Source organism: Euleptes europaea, chromosome 3 (genome assembly GCF_029931775.1).
Source record: "Euleptes europaea isolate rEulEur1 chromosome 3, rEulEur1.hap1, whole genome shotgun sequence".
NCBI lineage: Eukaryota > Metazoa > Chordata > Lepidosauria > Squamata > Sphaerodactylidae > Euleptes > Euleptes europaea.
In genome coordinates this window covers 61,208,341-61,230,395 of record NC_079314.1, presented here as the reverse complement: position 1 = coordinate 61,230,395, position 22,055 = coordinate 61,208,341, and positions in this window count along the sequence as shown.

The window sequence follows — 22,055 nt, the reverse complement described above, 5'->3', positions numbered from 1 at the left end:
GCTTGCAAGAGCAATTCTCTTGCCAACCCAAACTTTTACTTTTTAATAAAGAATATAAACCAGAGAAGTTAAACATTCCTCAGTCTTGCTTCTGAGGGGGAAGTAAAAGTTTGAATTGGCTCCATGACTGCTAGCTTTTCTTTGCGGGGGGGAAAATCCTACTGAAGGGAGACCATAAAATCCTTCTTAAAACCTGCATGGAACCCCTGATCTATGAATCAAAACCCATGAATATCCCCCACTCCAAAAGTTTTCTGTTTAGGGCCATGTTCTTTTTGCTTTTGTGTAAACAAAATTGCTCATTCCTTCCTTTGAAAAATAATTTGCACTTTGATGATAACACCAAATCTGTGTCAGCCTAAATATTACCATAATGCATACACAGAATATATGACTCTGTACTGCCATTCAAACACGGAAAGACATTTTCCAGTCTTTAGAAAAGAATTCCTGAAGCTTTCTATAAGGCCTAGGGGTTGCCAGACCCCTGTAGGGGGCAGGGGATCCCCCACTTTGGGGCCCCTCCACCTAGCACCATTTAGCAGGCTGGCAGGGGGACTAACCGGCAGCAAACTGAGGCCTAGGCCTCTGTCACCAGTGACACGTTGACATAACTTCTGGCACTCACTGGAAGTGATGTCATCACGTCACTGGCAATGTGGGGATGCTCTGGTATTTGGGCAAAAACTCTGTGGTAAAAACAGCCTCTACCATAGAGTTTTTGCTTAAATACCAGAACATCCCCACATCGCTGGCGACATGATGATGTCTGATGTGTCACTGGCGACAGAGGCCTAGGCCTCAGTTTGCTGCTAGTAAATTCCCCCCACTCTACCCCAATCCTTGGCTGGTTGCCCGGGGGGGGTACCTTTTAGTAGTCAAAGTCAAATTTATTGTATAAGGCCATAGGCCATTATAATCTAAAACAATATAACAGCAGATCTAAAACAATTTAAGCCCGTGTGTGTGTGTGCGCATATGTGTGTGTACCTGCAACCCCAACAAGTCCTCTTGTATATTTTTTGAGACAGCCATGGAAGCTCTTGGCATTTATAACCAGCTGTTGGTAGGAGAAATTGGGGCAGAGATGGAGGACGTGTGCACGTTCATTTTTGCCTTAAAGTTTTTAGAGATGTGATTGAACTAAAGCCATGCATAAGGAGGGAGAATATTGACATCTTAGCAGAAGTTATTTCATCATTTAGCTTCCAGATCAATGTCTTCAAAATAGATTCAACAGGTGGGAACCCACAAGAAACTTGCAGGAGTAGCTATCCTATTCCCCCCATCTTTGCTTCCTCCTACTTCTCTCAGTCTCTCACTCTTTCTCCCACCTGCCACCCCTTTTTTACTGTCTCTCTCTCTACTCTATGCCTGTCACTTTGTATCTCTTTCTCCCCCCTACCCCATCATTCTCTCTGCCCCATCACCCTCCCAGCCACCCACCTGCTTCCTCCACCCCCACAGCATTTCCCAACCTAGAGTTGGCAACCCTAGGCCTAGCCCCAGTGAGTCCTCCCTCAAAGGCCAAAATAGGCCTGGAAAGGGTTGTGTCTGTGTGGCTGTGACTGGGCCTTGGGCGCAGCTGAGTACCCAGAGCCAGGAAGCTGGGAACATGGTGAGGTCTCTGTTGCTTGCAGTTGTTCTTCTGCTTGTAACTGCTCTGCAGCCTGCTGCTGCTCCTTTGTTCTCACCCCGCTTTCTGCCTCCCACTCGTCTGAGGACATCTCCGCAGGCTGACCCACAACACCTTCTATGTCAGTCTTCCCCCTCTTTCTCCCCATTCTATTCTCTAGCAATCCTCTCTTACCCCCTTCTTCCCTCACCCATTGTATATCAATCTCCCCCTCTCTTATTCCCTGCCTTTCTCAATCTACCCCCTCTCTCCCCTCTGTTTCTCTCTCCCAGAAAATCTCCGTCCTCTTCTTTCTCTGTCTCAAGGCCCCACCACCCACCTTTGAGCCCTGCTGTGATGGTGCCAGGGAGTTGCTCCAAGTCCAGAGCGGCTCCTGGCATCCACCGCCATGGCAGCCATGCCTGGAGCAGCTCTCAGGCTGTGTGTTCAGAGCTCTCTTGACAACTGAATGGGAGAAACTCCTTGCATGTATACAGGCTCTTTCTAATTTTTTTTCATAATTAATGCACATGTTCGTCACTTTTTCCATAGTCTGCACACCTTCAATATTGTACTCTATTTGTAGGCATAATACATTTTCCAATACCTAAATTACAGTACTGAGGATCAGGCAAAATGAATTTCATGCATTTAAGAAGGGGCTCTGAAAAGAAAATATGGGAAACAATTTTTGACCTTTAAAAAAGGACCTCAAGAGACAGATAAAAGAAAACAAACATAAGCCATGGAAAAAATTAGGCAACGGTAAGTCATATTGAAATCAATGGTACATGTTCCTTGCCAACTAACTCTTGCTGTATGAGCTTGATAGATTTGGTTCTTGTAGGTTATCCTGGCTGTGTGACCGTGGTCTTGGTATTTTCTTTCCTGACGTTTCACCAGCAGCTGTGGCAGGCATCTTCAGAGGAGTAACACTGAAGGACAGTGTCTCTCAGTGTCAAGAGTAATATATAGTCAGAAAGGGGTTGGGTTTGAGCTGAACCATTGTCCTGCAAAAAGTATCAAAGGTAATGTGCTAATCATTGTCCTGTAAGTATCAAAGGTAATGTGCTAATGAGGGTGTGGTATGTTAATATGGAACCATTGTATCCTGAAGTGATCTTCAGACTAACAAAGACTACAGTCCACAATAGCCATGCAGATTAGCTTTGGATTTCACACATTAACAGATCACTTCAGGATACAATGGTTCCATATTAACATACCACACCCTCATTAGCACATTACCTTTGATACTTTTTGCAGGACAATGATTCAGCTCAAACCCAATCCCTTTCTGACTATATATTACTCTTCCTACACACTTGACACTGAGAGACACTGTCCTTCAGTGTTACTCCTCTGAAGATGCCTGCCACAGCTGCTGGCGAAACGTCAGGAAAGAAAATACCAAGACCACGGTCACACAGCCCGGATAACCTACAAGAACCAATGAACTCTGACCGTGAAAGCCTTCGACAATATTTCGATAGATTTGTTTGTTCTTTACTTTCCCATCTCCTCCCATCTGAAAATCCCACTGCTCTTCCATTCGTTTACAGGTTTCCTTGCTTATCCTCTGGCTTGGGAAGTCCATTTAGATTTAGAAGGGTGTAACACTCCTTAAGACGGCCCTGGTAATCTATAACTGTTCTTCAGTTGTCCCTTAAGATAGATCTCTATCAAACTCCAAATATAACAAAGTAACAACAGCAGCACTATCATGTCCAATCGTAAATTACATAAACATTTTGAATGTTTTCTGAATATCTACCCAATGACTATGAGCAAAAAATGTTGCATTAGGTGAAGAAATAATAATCTCTCTAAGCTTTAAATGTATGAAGTTCACTTACATTGAATCAGAGCACTAGTTCATCTACTTTAGTACTGTCAAACTGCAGCAGTGGGTCTCAAGTGTCTTTGGTGGAGAAAGGTCTTTGTCCAAACCTATACTTTAACATCCTTTAACGGGAGGCATCAGGGACTGAGCTGGGACCATATGTACTCTGCCACTGATCCACAGCCTTTCTCTTTTTTGCTTCTGATGAAATGTGGGATGTGGATGAAAGTAATGGGGAAGTCACATCCCTCTCATGCAGTCTTGGACTCTAGTAACAGGCGGTGGAACATTCATACATTATCTGCTCCTGTTTGGTGAGATCAGAAGCGAGCCTTGGGTTTGTATGCCTCTTCCCTGTCCCTGATGTGTTTCCCTCAGAAGTGAACATCTACATTGGGAGAACCCCATTATTTGAACATGAAATCCCCCCAGCTTCAGATACTCAAATCCCTCTCGTTGGCAGAGAAATAGGGTTAAAGGAGATCTCATTTTGGAGGGAGGGCCTCCCAGTTTTATGTGTCATGAGTGGAGTGGGCTTTTCTTGGGGGATGATGAGTGGAATATAATGCCTGATGAGCGGCTATGTTTTTCAAGAAAGGAAGCGGAAGAAGACAGTGCTTCCCTATATAAACTTTTGCTGTGCCCCTTCTTCTAGTCCCATCCAAAAGCATCTGAGAGAGCTAATTCAGCAATGATAGAATTGCTTTGTAGTTGCTTGGCAAGAGTCTTTCATCCCAGCTCAATGCTATCTTGCTCAGGTTTTACATGGGGTTTTTAGTTTAGGCTTTCCAAATGTCATATTTTCTGAATTTAACTTCAAGATGGCTGCATCAGGCTTTAAAAGTGCAGACAAATGTACAAATCCACACATTTTACCCATTATAGGATATAAAAAGAAAGTTTCCTGTGGTGGAAATAAATAGGATGGTCACCCACAGCTTCTGCTGATTTAAGTTCTACAGTAAATTCATGGGAACTGCAGCTGCTCAACTTCTTTGAAAACCTGGCCACTGTTCAAGTCCCAAAGGCCATATCCTGTACATACAAATTCAAGTGCTTAACCTTAGGCACCCAGTTTTGATTTTTTCCCTTTTGCATACATGATCAGAAGAGTTAATTTCATTGTCATGAGCCTACTATTCAAAAACAGCTATGCCACCTTGAAGTCAAACTGTATGTTTAAAAAATCTAAAATACTTTCATTCCACAACAGAGAACCTCTAAGATACTGAATCTTACAAAACATCAAAGTACTGGTGAACTGGGGAACACTTTGTATTTAGATTCTTTTAAATGTACTTTTATGGTAATAACCAGTTGTAGAGAAATTGTGATCAGGACACACATCTCAAATGTTCCGGTGACTTGGTGGCCTACTGTAGCTGCACTCCTGGGATTCTCTAGTGATGTCACTATAGCCCTAGATATATGACCTTCCAATGCAAGCGGGCAGGCTCCCAGCTATCTGTGAAACTCTTTCCTATTATGCTTCATGCCCAAATATAAAACTAACTTTTGCTAACTCTGAAGTGAAATATTGTGATTTATAACAAAAAAGGTTACTTAGGGAACTTGGATACTAAATTGTTCAGTTGGAATCTTTATCCTTTGATTATGTAGTTGGCTGAACAAAAGCAGTTTGATTCATTCTGTTCCAATTTAATTCCCCTTTGCAAATGACCTGATAGCTGACCCATTTTTTATGCTTAGTATCCCCAGGAAAACAAAAAAATATATAGTGATACTTGTTAATCATGACATTTTATATTTCATGTTCCAAGCCTTTGGTTTTATAAAAAATAGGAACAAAAGTTATGCAAATAGATGAAGACTTTCTATATTCTCTTAGTAAAATTCAGCATTAAAATTATTAAACTTTTATTCTGAGCGAACATTGTGTTTTAATAGTATAGCCAAAAAAAAGAGTGTTCCTTCTTACTTCATAAATTGCTTTATGTTTTAACATAGTGCAAATTAGGACTTTAAATAAAGCTTCACTTTGCTCTCTTATATATGCAAGCTTTGTGTAAAGTTGGCTTGGTTTTTTTAAAAATTGCTTGAACGAAGGCATGTTTTTATTTCAATATTATACCAGCTAAGAAAGATAATGAGAAACCATATCTGTATATATTTCTAAAACATTTTTTATTTGACTTTTTAATGAGAACATTAGAATATGTCCAGGCCACAACACCATGTTCTTTGGAACATGAATCAAACTGAAGCAAAGCAGCCATGCTACAACAGGGGAGGAGCTGTGGCTCAGTGGTAGAGCATTTGCTTGGCATGCAGAAGGTCCCAAGTTCCATCCCCAGCATCTCCACTTAAAGGGACTAGGCAAATAGGTGATGTGAAAGACCCCTGCTTGAGACCCTGGAGAGCTGCTACCAGACTGAGTAGACAATACTGACTTTGATGGACCAAGGGTCTGATTCAGTATAAGGCAGCTTCATGTGTTCATGTGTTCAAGCTCATAGAATTTGGTTTAAGGACTGATGTGTAAATAGATCTGCTGTCCCTGGAAAATCATATTTTCCCACTTCCTGTTGACTTATGGCAGCCATTTACACCGGATGGTATCCTACTTTAGTCTGGAGGTTGTTCCTCTAACTTAAGGAGCTGTCCTCCAGCTGCTTCAACTTGGAACTCTTTCACTGGAGGAAGAGCCACTTGAATGAAGACTCCCTAGGCTGGAAGAAGGCTTCAAACTTTACTCAGTGGAGTGGTAGGACACAGGACACTGAGTTATTTTATTTGTCACCTAGCTATTTATTTGTCACCATGTCATGGGTCATGCATGTCATTGGGGAGGGCTTTGGTGGAGCTGGTAGCAGCTTTCTGCCTTGCATCTACAGGCTGTTTTAGTAGCTTAGGTTAGTGTTGCCAGATTCAGGTTGGGAAGATCCTGGAAATTTGGGGATGGACCCTAAGGAGGACAGGTACCTCAGTGGGATACAGTGTCATAGAGTCCACCCTCCAAAGCATCCATTTTCTCCAGGGGAACTTATCTCTTAGTCTGGAGATGAACTGTAATTCCAGGGGATCTCCAGGTACCACCTGGAAGTTGGCATCCCCACCTAGGAACAATATGATTGATGCAACACTGCATTTTTTTCCCTTGTGGTAAGGGGTTTTCTTAAGTTTGCAGAAGTTGGGATTCAGCTGTGGCTTCCAAGAAAGAACGTGCACTTTAGCAGCTAAAGCGTATCAATACAAACTATTAGAAATAACCAAAATTCAATTTAGAAAATGTCTAGACTGCATTGCTACAGTTCTGTTCTAATATACCCAAGGTGGCTTATGAACAAGACATGAAATATAATAATCATCATTTCTTTGGGGGTTTAATGTAAACAAGCTCAACAGAACCAGCATCAAACCAGAGACTCCCAGCAAATCCAAGGATCTAATGGCAAGCCCACCACAACCAATTCCACATCAGAGAATCCAAATAAAACCAACTTGGCAAGCCAGTACCTAGGCAGCCAGCCAGACTTGGCAAGACAATGACACACACACACGAATGTCACTTCCCTGACACTAAGTCATGGTACAGGCCTGCTTTTTATCCTCTCTGCCGATGCTCAGAGAGCCATGCAGGGCTGTAAGATGACTGGGCAGACAGTTAGAGTGATTTTCCCCTAACATTTGATCCCATTCCCTTGGAGAGCTGCCTCCTTCCCCCTCCTTTTGTTGCCCAGGAACCCTGTAAAAATGAAGAAAAACAGGTCTGGAAGCCTTATAATGCCAATTCTGAGTATTTCCAAATATTTCCAGAATTTTTCAGGACCCAATTCCCAGTATTCTGGAAAACCCAAATATCACTCCAGCTACCCAAATATACCTGGAACATAACAATAAGTATTTTTATATATATTCAGATCCCTAGGATCAACCCTAGAATCAACCAAAGTGTCACAATGTTTACAATTATCCATTGATGGCACATTCCCTTTAGCATGCAGAATGCCTGCTAAATACATTTCATAATATTGCAAGCTACTTGGCCTATTGCAATGCTCAGCTCCAACTTATTAGGCAGACAACAGATGGTTGACAAGTGATAGCTAGCTTTTAAACTGCATCTAAAATCTGTAAATATTGATTAAATGCTATTTGCTTGCTCCAGTGCTCAACAGAAAAAAATATCTCTTTGCTAAAGACAAGTCATTTTCAACAAACGTGATCCAAGTGACACCATCTGTTGGCATGGAAGCAAAAGAATATTTCTGCAGGTGGGACGGTTTCCACCCACAAAGCATGACTTCCCTTGCTCCCTGCTCCATTGTAGCCCCAAATGCCCCCCCGACATGCTGTTTTTTGGGGCACTCTGTTCCACAGGAGCAGTATTTTGGAGGCTGGTTTGGATTGCAGCAGGAACGGGGAGGCAACGAAGTCGCACTCTGCGGGCAGAAATTGTTCTATCACAGAGCTTGGATCCGAGCCACTATCTGCCCCTTATTTCTCCCAGCCATTCCAGCACCCAGAATGAAAGGGACAAGTGGGCATAGTGCACCCTGTGGCTGGACCAGCTCCATCTTCATTATTGGCCAGTTGCAAGAGACCACACATTTGGCGAAAAATGCTTGGGTACAAGAAAAAAACAGTTCTGTCAAAAATGCCTTTTTTTAAAAAAAAGCTTTTACATTTTTATCACACCAAGCCATTTCCCCCCCCTCTTTTATTTTTAACCTTATTTAAAAATAGAACATTGGCTGACCAAGAATTTATGAATTAGCAAGTCTATTATAATGATGAATGGAAATTACCATTTAAATCTTGAATCATTCATCAGGCTGTTCACTATGTGTCAGGTGACATGAGTGCATGAATACTTGTCTTCTTAATATTTCTCACCTGACTGTTATACTTGCCTGAACTTTAGATTTTTTTAGTAAGTGAGTGCTAATAGAAATCAAAATGAATATAAGGTTACAGTTAGTTTAAGACAGGAAAAATAGACAAAAGTAGGAGACATTGTCAACAGAGACATGGGGAATAGAGCCCTTTGTAACTCAAATACTGTAAAGTCTGGATTTCAGAAAGCATTTCAGTCCTGTTCGACCAATGATTTGCAAACTTTGTTCAAGTGGGACCCACTTCTAAACTTTTACTTTTAAAGACCACCTGCTAAACATCTCCACGGTGTTTTCACCTTCCCAAACACAGAATGAAAAAAATGTGTCATTAATGAACACTAGCAAAAGTTTGTGTTTTTTTTTTTTTCATTTTTAGCATTTATAAACGTGTAGCATTTTTGAGCAACAGGCTGTAGTTGTTGATCATTTGGAACAATATGTTTTGTTAAACCCTAATTTGCCATCGAGCCTCCTAGAGACTCCTCTCTCAGCGTACCATGCTTCTCCTTCTCCCTCCTGGCCTCACGACCTGCCTTTGAGAAAGTTGTGACCCACTCTTGTTTCCCAGCCCACAGTTTGAGAACCCCTCTAATGGCAGAGGATTTCTATTTTAAGAAATGTTCAGCTTTCCATATTTCGTGACCTCTGAATGATACCAGCAAAAATGTTGAGTATGTTTTTCTTCTAGGCTTCCACATGCAACAATTGAGAACATGTACAGTGTGTCGAGTGATAAGGATTCTGAGAGAAAAATTATCGCCAGAGATGATAACTCTCAACAATTTCTTTTCTGCTTTCAAATTCCATATCTACCGTAGGCTTAACAGTTCATAAACTGAAGCCAACTTTCACAGTGATCATTTAATTTGTGTAATGTAACCCATAGAGGCGGGGGGTGGGGAGAGAGGAGAAAATACTGTATATTAATCTTGGCTGCAGACGGCTGTTCCAGATCCAGAAGCTCAATGGTGTTGAGCTGAATGGAACATAACAAGTCTGTTATCCTAACAAAATACAGTCTTCATCTCTCAGTGAGTTAGGAATGCCATCTCTGTAGAAGCATCTTATCACAGAAGAACATAAAGAGACAGTTAAACTGAGTAATGTTGCATAACTAAATGGCAGGATTTTCAAGTAGAGTATAAAACCTGGGACAGTATTGTTTTAATCAAAGATCTGATGGTCTGTCATTGCTCCATTATCCTGATCCAGATGCAGTGGTGGTTTTTATTCTCCCTGCTTCCAAATACTTCTGTTTCTGTAGATGTGTTAAAATCAGAGACTGATTCTGCTTCCTCAGCGATCAGAGAAAAGCTTCTGGAAAAACTAATCACAGGGCTACAGTGTCATCTTCCTATACAATAACTTGTTAACTTCTATGAAGAATGCATCATTGGTGTGTGTGAGTGTGGGGTGGGTGGGGGTTACATCACAACATACATTCCCAGCAAGCCTGTGCCTTCCCATACCTCTTTTTGAAGCATCCAGTGCATCTTCTGCTGCACCAGTAGCACCATTCCTACTACAAGTATCCAGTACGCTGAGGGCTTGTGGAGATGTGCTGCAGCTTTAAGATGAACTTTAACATGAGACACACTAGTGGCATGCTTGTTGTGGGGCAATGTGGTAGGAGAGAACTAAGCAGCAATCTTATGAAGACCTCATCCACAACTTGCTATCCATGCATAAGGTTGGATCCAGACTAATTTTTCAGCTAGTGGGAGGGGAAGAGTAATTTCCACCAGTTTCCCTTTCCTGCTGCAGACTCCCAATTTGCCCCTCATGTTATTCTTGAGGGCCTCCTGTCTTCCAGCAGCAGCATACAGGAATATCAGTGAACTGCAGTAAAATGTGGGGTGGCAGGAAAATTCTTTTCCTTTGGCAATAGTGCTTGTGTTAATGGAAAATTTAGTCCGGGTCTGACCCATAGATGCCTGAAGATCCAAGTTGAAAGATAATGTAGACGAAGCATACCATAGTAATTTATTTCCATGCAAGCTTATACTAAACATGTAGTATGTGGCCCATAGGAAAAAAGAACCCAATGGGGGCCTAATACAGTAAGATGGATGTGCTCAACTTGCAGAACAGTTGTGGTAGCACAACCTCTTCTGAGTTCCATGTTAATTAAAATATGTGCTTGCCATAGAATCAGAGAGGTGTCCATCGTCAGTAGAGATTCGTCTGTTCCCAAAGTTTTTTCCTCATCATCCTACACAAAGCACCTGCACAGGGAGGATTCACTCATTGCATCTGAAGAAGTGGGCTCCAAACTTGTGTGGCTCAGAAACTTGTTTGTGTGTGTAAAGTGCTGGCAAGTCACAGTGACATATGGTGACCCCAGCAAGGGGCTTTCAAGGCAAATGAGAAACAGTGATGGTTTGACATTGTCTTCCTCTGCAGGGTCTTCTTTGTTGGTCTTCTTTCCAAGCACCAACCCTGCTTAGCTTCTGCTAACTGATGAGATTAGGCTATACCATACCTCCTTCCCTCCCTCTCAGAAACTTAAAGGTAAATGGTCCCCTGTGCAGGCACTAGGTCATTACTGACCCGTGGGGTGACATTTTCTAGACAACGTTTATGGGGTGGTTTGCCATTGCCTTCCCCAGTCATCTACACTTTACCCTCAGCAAGCTGGGTACTAATTTTACCAACCTTGGAAAGATGGAAAGCTGAGTCAACCTTGAGCCAGCTACCTGAAACCAACTTCCATTGGGAACGAACTCAGATCGTGAACAGAGCTTTTGACGGCAGACACTGCAGTGTACCACGCTGCGCCACAGGGCTCAGAAACTTAGGCTGGAATAAAATGTTGTTAGTCTTTGTAAGCTCCTGACCCTTCGAACCAGAAATCACCACAGAGTCATATAGAATCCAAGCAGATGGCTTTTACTGGTCAAAAAGGCAATACAGTGCATACAGGGAACTATGGCAGCTATGAGAGTCTCACTAGCTGAACGATAATATAAAGCAGTAAATGGGGGGAGATTACAAAGCATCAGCAACGCATAAACAGAGTACACTTTCCCAGGAGTAGCATTCCCAGGCCTTGGTATGTGTGGTCGACCTTGAGGCTAGACAGTACAGCACAGACACAGAAACAATACTGAAACCGAGATAGCAGCCTGACATCCTGCTCCCCTTAAGGCCCCCTCCCAGTCTGTAAGGGGGCTGGTCTTGCCGGGTAGGCAGTGTGAAAGGCATTGACAAGTTTGGGGGCGGAGACATCTCGTGCGCGAACCCATTCGTCGTAGGCAGGGGGGAAGTGTTTCCAACGGACCAAGTACTGTAGGTTTCCATGGTGAATACGAGAATCAAGGATTTTGGAGACCTCGAAGTGCTCCTCCCCCCCACCATAATGGGCTGTTCGGGAGGCGGATCGGGATGCCACTGTGGAGAAGCAGTATGGGGCTTCAGGAGGCTAATGTGGAAAACGGGATGCACACGCCTCAGGGTTTTGGGGAGAGCTAGCTCCACTGTGACCGGATTTATGATCCGTGTGATGGGGAATGGGCCAATGAATTTAGCATTGAGCTTAGGGCACGGACGGGTGGAACGTAGATTTTTAGTGGAAAGGTAGACCATTTTACCCACTCGCAGGTCACCCCCGGGGGAACGATGTTTGTTGGCTTGTGCTTTGTATTTGCGCTTGGCTCGATCGAGATTGCTAACGAGCCAGGGCCAGGTGGTACGGAGGGTGTGTGCCCAGGAGGCAACGTCAGGGTCTCCCTCCCCCTTATTTCCGGGAGTAACAGGACCGAAATCCTGTCCATACACTGCATAGAATGGGCTAAAACCTGTAGATTGATGTACAGCATTATTGTAGGCATATTCTGCAAAAGGTAATAGTTCCACCCAGTTATCTTGGTGGTAGTTGACATAACAGCGTAAATAACATTCAAGTACAGCATTAACTCGTTCAGTTTGACCATCTGTTTGAGGATGGTATGCAGTAGACAATCCTTGTTCTACCCCCACCAACTTGAGAAATGCTTTCCAAAACTTAGAAACAAAACCACTGCCGCGGTCACAGATTATTTTGCGCGGAAACGAATGTAACCTGAAGATATGTGTCACGAAGAGGCGGGCCAATTTTTGAGCAGAGGGGATCCCTGCGCTTGGAACTAAATGGATTTGTTTGGAAAACAAATCAGTAACAACCCATAAGACAGTTTTCCCCCCTCTGAGAGGGAGATCAGTCATAAAGTCCATAGCAATCACTTCCCATGGTCTGTTGGGTATTTCCAGAGGTTGCAGTAGACCTGGGGGTTTGCCCTGTGATCGTTTCATTGTGGCGCAAACAGGACAGCTGCGAATAAAAGAATCAACATCGGACCGCATTCCCCCCCACCAAAATTGTCTGCGCAATAAGTGGAGAGTCTTTAGGAATCCAAAGTGTCCAGCTGTTTTTACTCCATGAGCTAAGTGCAAAACGTCTTTTCGGAGTGCTTTGGGTACATATAATTTTGAGTCTTTGTACCAAGAGCCCCCCTGTTCTATTACACCAGGGGGTAGGGAGTGATTAGAGCGTTCTAAAAGGCAGTGGTCCCGAAGGGTATTCAACAAGGATTCGGAGATGGGAACCTTGGCGGGTACCCCCTCCCCCGCTACAGTGGTCTTAGGAACTGTTATGGGGGTAGTGCTTACGTGCGGTGGTGCGCAGATTGCAGGCGGCAGGGCAGCCGGTGGGGTTGGAGGGGTGGAATCGGTTCGTTGGTGTTGTGGGGGCGGCTGGGTAGCCGATCGGGTTGGAGGAGCTGGAGAGCTGGCTCTGGGGTGCTGTTGCTGAGATCGAATTTGTACGGCCAGTACAGGAAGGGCTCCCCTTTGCGTAGGGGTGAACAGAGAGTCGGTTGGCCTCTCAAGTTTTATCGGGTATTGCGGCAACCGGGAGAGGGCATCTGCGAGAACGTTTTGTTTCCCAGGAACATGCTTTAGGACGAAACGAAACTGAGCGAAGAATTCCGCCCAACGTTGTTGTTTCGCTGATAGTTTATGGGACCCCGTGAGGGCAGCTAGATTCTTGTGATCGGTCCAAACCTCGAAGGGGATTTTGGACCCTTCTAAGAATTGTCTCCATAGAGTCAATGCATGGTGAACGGCCGCTGCCTCTTTCTCCCAAATGGGCCAGTTCAATTGTGCGTGCGCAAATTTTCTCGAAAAGTATGCGCAAGGGTGAAGGAGACCATCCGGACCTTTCTGGAGGAGGGCCCCTCCCATAGCTACATCGGAGGCATCGACTTGCACAATAAACATTTGGTTTGGGTCCGGGTGCTGTAGTATGGGTTCGGATGTGAAGAGGCGTTTGAGGGCTACAAACGCGGCTTGGCATTGATCAGTCCACAGGATTTTTGCGGAGGGTGAGGTAGCTGCGTTTGCTTTCCCTTTAGTTTTTAGGAGATCAGTTATGGGTAGGGCCACTTGGGCGAAGTTAGGGATGAACCCTCGATAAAAGTTCGCAAACCCCAGAAACTGTTGTACTTGCTTGCGGTTGGTGGGGGGAGTCCAATCGAGAACGGCTTGGACTTTGACAGGGTCCATGCGAAGACCTTGGTGGGAGATTACGTATCCTAAAAATGTGAGCTGGTTTTGATGAAACTCGCATTTAGCCAGTTTTGCAAAGAGTTGGTGGTCGCGCAGGCGCTGCAGAACCTCTCGGACCAGAATTACATGCTCTTCCATGGTTTTTGAATAAATAAGAATGTCATCCAAATAAACCACCACCCCGCGATACAGTAAGTCATGAACGATTTCGTTGATAAGTTGCATGAAGACCCCCGGGGCCCCTTTTAACCCGAATGGCATTACGAGGAATTCATACATTCCGAAAGAGCTAGAGAAGGCAGTGAGGTGCTCATCCCCTTCTCGGATGCGGACTCGGTAGTAAGCTTCCACCAAGTCTAACTTGGAGAATACCCGGCCCTCCTGTAACTGTCCCAAAATATCAGAAATTAATGGGATAGGATAGGCGTTGGTTTGGGTAATCGCATTGAGTTTTCTGAAGTCAATGCATAGACGAAGGTCGCCCTCCTTCTTTCGGACGAAAAACGCGGGGGCCGAGTTCGGGGCATTCGATGGGCGAATGAACCCTCTGGCGAGGTTTTTGTCTAGGAAGTCCCGGAGGACAGTGCGCTCGGAAGCGCTCATAGGGTAAATTTTGCTTTTGGTTAAAGTGCAGTCCTTGACCACCTCAATTGCACAGTCCGAGATCCGGTGGGGGGGCAAGGCATCACATTCTTTAAGGTCGAAGACATCCGCAAAGTCCCGATATACGTTAGGTAGGATTGGAGGTGCTGGGACCTCGGAGGTTAATGCTGGGACGGGCGGATATAACAGCGCAAAGTTCTGCCGGTGTTGGTCGCACATGGGACTAGCGAAGGAGATAGTGTTTGTTTCCCAGTTAATACTGGGACAATGTCCTTTAATCCAGTTAATACCCAAGACTACTTCAAATCGGATAGGGGCTATAGTGAAGTCTCTTTGCTCCCAGTGGGAGCCAATTCCCATTGCCACCCCTATGGTGCGGTGATCGACTGGACCTCCCTGGAAATGGCTCCCGTCCATTTGGGCGAATTGGACAGGGGCGGGTAAAGCCTCAGATTCGGCTTTGAGTGCAGCAAAGGTGGCTTCGCTTATGAGAGTGTGACAGCAACCGGAGTCGATGAGTGCTTTAACGGGTAGTTGGGGGCCACCGTTAAGGTGTTGTAAAACTGCATCCACGTAGACGGTGGAGTCCACTTCTTTGATTTTGGTAGGAGCATTCGGTTTCGCAGGAGGATCTGCAGAGGTCTGTGGAGACGCTCCACTCACCACAGACCGGAGCCATTTTTTGACAAGTCGAGGGGAGATTCCAGGTTTAAGGCTGGAGAATTCCATGGGTTTTCCTCATCCGAAGAGGGAATGTTGTCCCCCAATGGGGCACTTGTAATCCGAGACCCGGCGGGGTCGTTTGTAGTAGGCAGGGAGGCTGGGTCTCCAGCATGGAGTGCAGAGGGTGTGGGTCTTCCCGGAGCTGCGCTGCGGGTGGCCGCGGTGCCTCTGCGTGGTGGACGACCTCTGGCTCGGGTTATCGTGCTGGGACGAAATAATTCAGGGCGGTGCGGGCAAACAGCTGCAAAGTGGCCCATTTCTCCGCAAGTAAGACAGGCGCCTTTCTGAAATTGGGCTTCACGTTCCTGAGGCGGACGTGGAGGATTTCGTGGAACGGGCGGTGGTGCCTTGGATTGGGGCTTTTGGGTGCCTTTTTCCTTGTGCTTTTGACGGACTAGGGAAATAAAGCGTCGGCGGCTTTCCACTTCCTCGGCCAATAGAATCCAATCTTCAAGGGTATCGGGATTACCCCGCATGTACGACCAGTTCAGAACATCAGGGTGTAAGGCTTCCCTGAAATGGTGAATCAAGGTGGCTTCGGGCCAACCCACAATTTTACTTGCCAGCCGTTGAAATTCATCGGCAAATTCTCGAACTGGAGCAGAGCCTTGTCTTAGTTGTAAGAGTTCCGATTTGGCTCGTTCCCCCAGAAAGGGGTCTTCAAACCTCCTTCTCAGAGCAGTCATGAAGTTGTTGAGGGAACGTATAGCATGAGAGCGGGTGTCGAACTGGAGAACCATCCAGTCAGCTGCTTTACCTGTGAGAAGGGAAGCTACATAGCGCACCCGGCTATCCTCCGTGGGGAAAAGCTGTCCTTGTTCTCGCATATAACTGTCCACTTGATGCAAGAAACAAGGCAAAGTCTCGAGAGATCCGTCGTACGTAGTTTTCAATTTGAGCTGCTTCCAAGGGCCGGGCGCAGGCTGACCCGGTTGCACGGGTGGTCCGGGTGGAGGAACAACGGGAGCTCCGGGAGGCAGGAGTGGAGCAGGCACATTAGCGGGTGGCTGGGCGGGCACCCCCTGACCCGGTATCGGAACGGGCTGTGCCTGGGCTATCAGGGTTTGTTGTAATTGCCTGTTATCCTGAAGCATACGCTCCATTAGCTCTTGGAGTTGATCAACACGGTCTGAGAGCTCCCGATTCTGGGCTCGTAAGAGGTGAACATCCTCGCTTGGGCCCCCAGTAAGATGAGGTTTACTGGTCCGGAAGCTCATGGCCCATTGAGAGCTGTCTCCATATAGATCTTCGTCCTCAGACTCCCCTGAGTCTCGGCGTCGGTCAGCCAGGCGGCGTGCGCGTTGGGTCGTGCGTGACGGGACAAACGCCGGGGAAAAAGACAGACCTGATAGCCCCTGTACAGTGTCTTTGGGGCGAGTATCCCTTTTCGCCCGATCCCTATCCCTTGCTGCTGCCGCCTTAGCTGCTTCAGCAGCTTCTTTATCTTTGGCGACCTTAGCCGCTTCGGCGGCTTCTTTATCCGCAAGAACTTTGGCGTTCTCAAGTCTCAGGGCAGCCTCCGCCGTAACGCGCGGTAAAAGTTCCGTTTCCAGGAGTGTGAGTATGGGGTCGGGTTCCCCGCCCAGCAATGGTTGTATTCGAACCGCCAGTGCGGGCGCATCGGCTCCAAAAGTCGAGGTCAAAGATTGAGCCAAGGTGGCTACCGGGGTGTCCTTTGTACATTCCACAAGGAGAAGAGCGGTGCGAATAGCGATCCGCTTGGCTTCAGCTTGACAGCTGGGCGCATCAGGTATTAGGGAAAAACCCTCTGGCGGGGCTCCTGCCATGACGGAACTAGAGGAAAGAGTCTCTTGAGAAATTAAATTGTCCAAAAGTCCAGTTAGTACTTGTAAATCCTCAGTTGCCAACCGGGCATCGTCCAGTAATTGATCCAAGTCTTGAAGATCTAAACGAGTATCAGTATCTTCCGACGTCAACATCCAGAGAATCCCTTTTAGAGATCGCCACTGTTCCTGTACCAGTCCCCTCAAGCGGCAAACCTCTAGGGTAGTCCTATAAAGTTCAGTGACTATGTCCTGTAATAGGGTGGGATCCTTCCGAGAGGAATCCAGGGTAGTAGGTCACTCGGAGAGCCTCCCAGCTCCCATCCAAGTGGCAGGCGAACCCCCCTGGGCTCCAGCCTGACTGGTAGTACAATGAAGAAGGTGAAAGACGATAGCTGCCATAATGTAAGCTCCTGACCCTTCGAACCAGAAATCACCACAGAGTCATATAGAATCCAAGCAGATGGCTTTTACTGGTCAAAAAGGCAATACAGTGCATACAGGGAACTATGGCAGCTATGAGAGTCTCACTAGCTGAACGATAATATAAAGCAGTAAATGGGGGGAGATTACAAAGCATCAGCAACGCATAAACAGAGTACACTTTCCCAGGAGTAGCATTCCCAGGCCTTGGTATGTGTGGTCGACCTTGAGGCTAGACAGTACAGCACAGACACAGAAACAATACTGAAACCGAGATAGCAGCCTGACAGTCTTTAAGGAGAAACGAAATTCCTGTTTATGTTTGCTGCAACAGATAAATACTCTGGATTTATTAAGACTTTTTTGTCTGTGGAAAATGTACATTTGGAAAGGACAGCTTTAGATGCTTAAAAACTGGCCCTGTTCTGTGAGTTTTCCTATGAAAAAGAGCAATTGGTAAACTTAAGTGTAGAATTCCTGACCTAGGAAATATGTTCAAGGTAACCATGAGGCCTCCCCCCCCCTCCAGAACCTTGAATGGTAGCATTTAGTGTATTACTGACTTAAACTGAGGTAACTGATTCCCATTGATGTGTCAAACCAGAGGCCTCCATCTTCCAAAACCCGCCTCTGTGTGTCAGCATGTGAAGTTGATCTTTCCCAGCTGATGCTCGGCTAAAATTTCTTGGAAGCATTTTTGGTGGAGATGTGCCAAACAACCTTAAAATATAAATCAGTTACAGTGAAACAGGACAGTCCCACAAGGCCCAGAGGTAGGGTGAGTGTTTTGATACATGCATTACTAATTAACTGTGAAAAGTTTTGAACAGGCCCAAAATCTTTGTGTGTGTATGTGTGTGAGCACCAGCTACCTTTTATATGGAAGGTCATTAAAAAGGTAGAAAAACAATTCCACCCCATGAAATTAACCATACCACTATTTTGGAATATAACCTTTCTGCCCCCCCTTTACTTTTTTATTTTAATTTTCTACTTTATGTGATGCTTCATGTCAAAGTCATAACCTCGGGTGATGCAAAAATTTTCTAACACTTGTTTCTCCTTTTCTTCCCTCCTCCAATCTTTTTCCCCCCAGACAATAATGACTTCAACCTGGAAAAAGGCTTATGGCTCAGTCAAAACTAGCCTAAATCTAACCTTCAGTTTGGAGTCTTGGATAATGAGGTAAAATATGTATTATTCACTCGACTACCTATGGACGCAAATGACAAAAGGGACTGCCTATTCCAGGTCCAACACATTCTTAGTTTAGGAATCTCAAGAGACATTTTGCAACTGCACTATTGCAGCATGATTTTTTTGGACAGCGAGGGAGAAATAATGATACTTTTCATGGATTTTAAAAGGTGTTTCTCTGGCTCTCTGGCAGCCTTAAACAAGTCTTAGCAATGGTAAATAAATGAACTGTTAAGTCACTTTAACATCTCCAAAATAAGCTGAGGGTCTATTATCATCGGAACACGTTTCACTCTTCCCGAGCATCAAATCTCTGGGCTATAATTTTGAGGTAAGGAACCTTTTCGGTTCAGCCTTTTCAAAGAGCTGCTTGCACAACATGTGTATAATTTAACTGATGGCCAAATTCTGCTTGAAGTTGAAGTTACTGCAAACATATTATGACTCTGCTAGATTACTAGCCATAATGCTATTCTGGATGATCATGAAGTCCCATCTTTTCTACAAATCACTCATTTGCATCTGTTCTGTCTTTAAGGAAACTCCGACAAGAATGGGATCAAATCTATACTCAGTCGTCGCAACTGGTGTGTTTGAATTTATACTGGACTTCCTTCACTTTTGAGAAGTAACTGAGCAGAGAGGATTGACCCAGACAACGTTGTGTTGGCATTATAGTACTGTACCTGTGGTACCTCTAATGACCTGTACAGATGTGATTGTCATCACTTCCATGCGCCAGTATTCAGAGCCTTTGTGCCAATGCAGTCTCACAGGACCTACCCTGTGTGTGGCAGGCGTTCTCCCACAGAGGTGCACAGATCTTTGTTTTCCTACCTGCTGCCCTGCAGCCTTATAGTGCAATGCATACCCCACAGAAGCTACAGTAGAGCTGAGAATAACAATTGCATAATGGGCAAACAAGTGCAACAATTCCACCACTTCCTAGCATTTTGCCTCAAGGAATCCTTGGGAAAGAGCAGCAGGAAATGGAGAAAGCAGGGAGGTGACGGCTTTAATCCTTTTCTCCGCCTACTATCACTCCAGTCCAGATCAAATGTTCAGAATATTGCAAGGGAGAAGGCTCTGTGTATGATTTGGTACAGATCAGGAAAACTGTGATTGGGTTGTGGAGATTCCCCAGTATTTGCACAACTTCTCATCCAAAGTTTCTGGAGCTTGCCAGGGCTTTCCCACTGTTCCCTGGAAACCCACCCTTTGGGGGGGGGGTTATTAGCTCTCTGTAAGCTCTGTAGGTGACTTGTACAAAAATTTAGGCTTAAAGTGAAATCATTCTGCAGATATACAGAAACACATTTCCCGTTCAGAGCTGTACAAATAAATTCTGAGATATGAATTTTGATTTGCAGTGGCCTGTGTCAAATCATGCAGTTAAATGCCCATAATTTTTTTTAACATGGGACTAGGCTCAAAAAGATTGGGGCTATGTGTACACCCCATTAGAGCAAATAGCTCTTTCTGGGAGCATTTCTGATCAAGAAAACAGTATAGGTCCCCTATCTGTGCCTGCTGCTGTCCTGGATTCAAATTGGCCCATGCTTGCCTGACAGAAGTCTTAAGAATGGAGCTCCCAGATGTGGGCAACAGGACTGGGGCAGTCACATGAGGGACGTGAGGAATTAGTAATGTGTGAAGTGGTATTTGTATTCTTGCAAGTATAGAAACTGATCTCCTACTGGTGAGAAAGGACTAGAATCAATGGGGGTGGGTGAAACATAGGCTCATGGATTCTTTTTCTATTACTATGATGCTAGTAGCAATTGTTCTTCAGCAAGCCACCTGAAGGGATGGAGCTCAATGGTTTTAGGATTATAAGGATCAAAAACAGTATGCGGAGACATTATGTACATGCATATTGTAACTGGCCAATTGCACAGATTTGATTTGATAAAGGTTAACGTGTATCCTTTATACAAGAGGAAGTGAGAAAATCTTCATTTGCTGATCTGCTGCCAGTTTAGGGCTGTCGATTCGGTTCATCCCAAACCGAAAAACAGCCGAATTTCCCCTAATTCGGCGGTTTTTAGTTCGGATGGAACTCTCAGCGTAGCTTCAGAGGAGCCTTCTTGCAAGAACCCACAAGTTTTGTAAAGATGGGATCAGGGGGGGCTGAAATATGGGCCCCGAAAGGGATCCCCCCTTAATGTGCATTTTTATTCCATTTACAGCACACATTCGAGCCATTCCGTGGCTTCAGAGGGCGCATTTTTGGGGGTACAGCCCCCAAACTTTCAGCGTAGCTTCAGAGGAGCCTTCTTGCAAGAACCCCCAAGTTTTGCAAAGATGGGATCGGGAGGGTGAAATATGGGCCCCCCCCCTTTTCCCTGTTGGGATGAATGGGATCAGCCAATCCTGTGTGCATCTCGAGAGTGGCAAATCCAAGTCAAAACCTCCTGTGCTTAAATAGAATCATATTGGATTACCCAGTCCTCCCAGTCCCTCCTGATGGAACAGAAGACATCCACAGTAAGACCCCTTTCGGGGCTTTAATCTATAATTTTTTCCCGTGTGTATGTGGGGGGGAAAGCAGAGTCTGTGGGGGGGCAGTTTCTGGGGGGGAAGCCAAAGGAGGCTTTCGCCCGTTCTGCCGAGGGGTGTGTGACCGCTCACCTCTGTGGGAGTGTGTGTACTGCTTTTAAAGTTTTAAAGTTTAAACTTGAGTCTGTGCGGCGGCTAGCGAGTCTCTCTCCGCTCGGTACCCAGGCTGCACCTCCTCCTTGGTGTTTTTCCCTGTTTTTGCCCCTAGCCTGGGGTTGAGTGCAACGGGGCAGCCTGCGTGAGATACCCTGCATCTTGGATTTTTTTCCCCTTTGGGGGGTGCACCGCGGTGCCGTATTGGTTGGAGAGGTGGGGGGGGTGCTGGCGAGACTTACTTGAGTTTGGTGGGGTCGTTTGCATAAGGGGGGAGCGTCCCTCCACCATGAGAAGAAGGAGCAGGGCAGAAAATACAAACTCTGGGTTGTTGTTTTTTTTGCACGGTCTGTTTTGCTGCTCGCTCAAAAATGCTTTTGCAAAATCTGACTTTCACAATACATTTGCACGGTCCAAGTCACCTGCTCCTTTTTTCCTTTTTGCTGAGTTAATTAATAGCATGCAATGCACAGATAGATTGCCTCTGGCTTGGAGTTTGCAAATTTAAATTGAACACTCCAAAGGTCGCGTGTTGCTCCTATAGCTAGCCTAGTGAGCCTCTGTTCCTTTCCATGGTCACTCACGTGTTGCTTTGCATTGCAATGGTTAGCACAGGAGGTTTTGCCTTGGATTTGCCACTCTCTAGATGCATAGGATCGGCTGATCCCATTCATCCCAATAGGGAAAAGGGGGGACCCCATATTTTGCCCCCCCTGATCCCATCTTTACAAATCTTGGGGGTTTGTAAATGTGTGCTGTAAATGTAATAAAAATGCACATTAAGGGGGACCCCTTTTGGGGCCCATATTTCA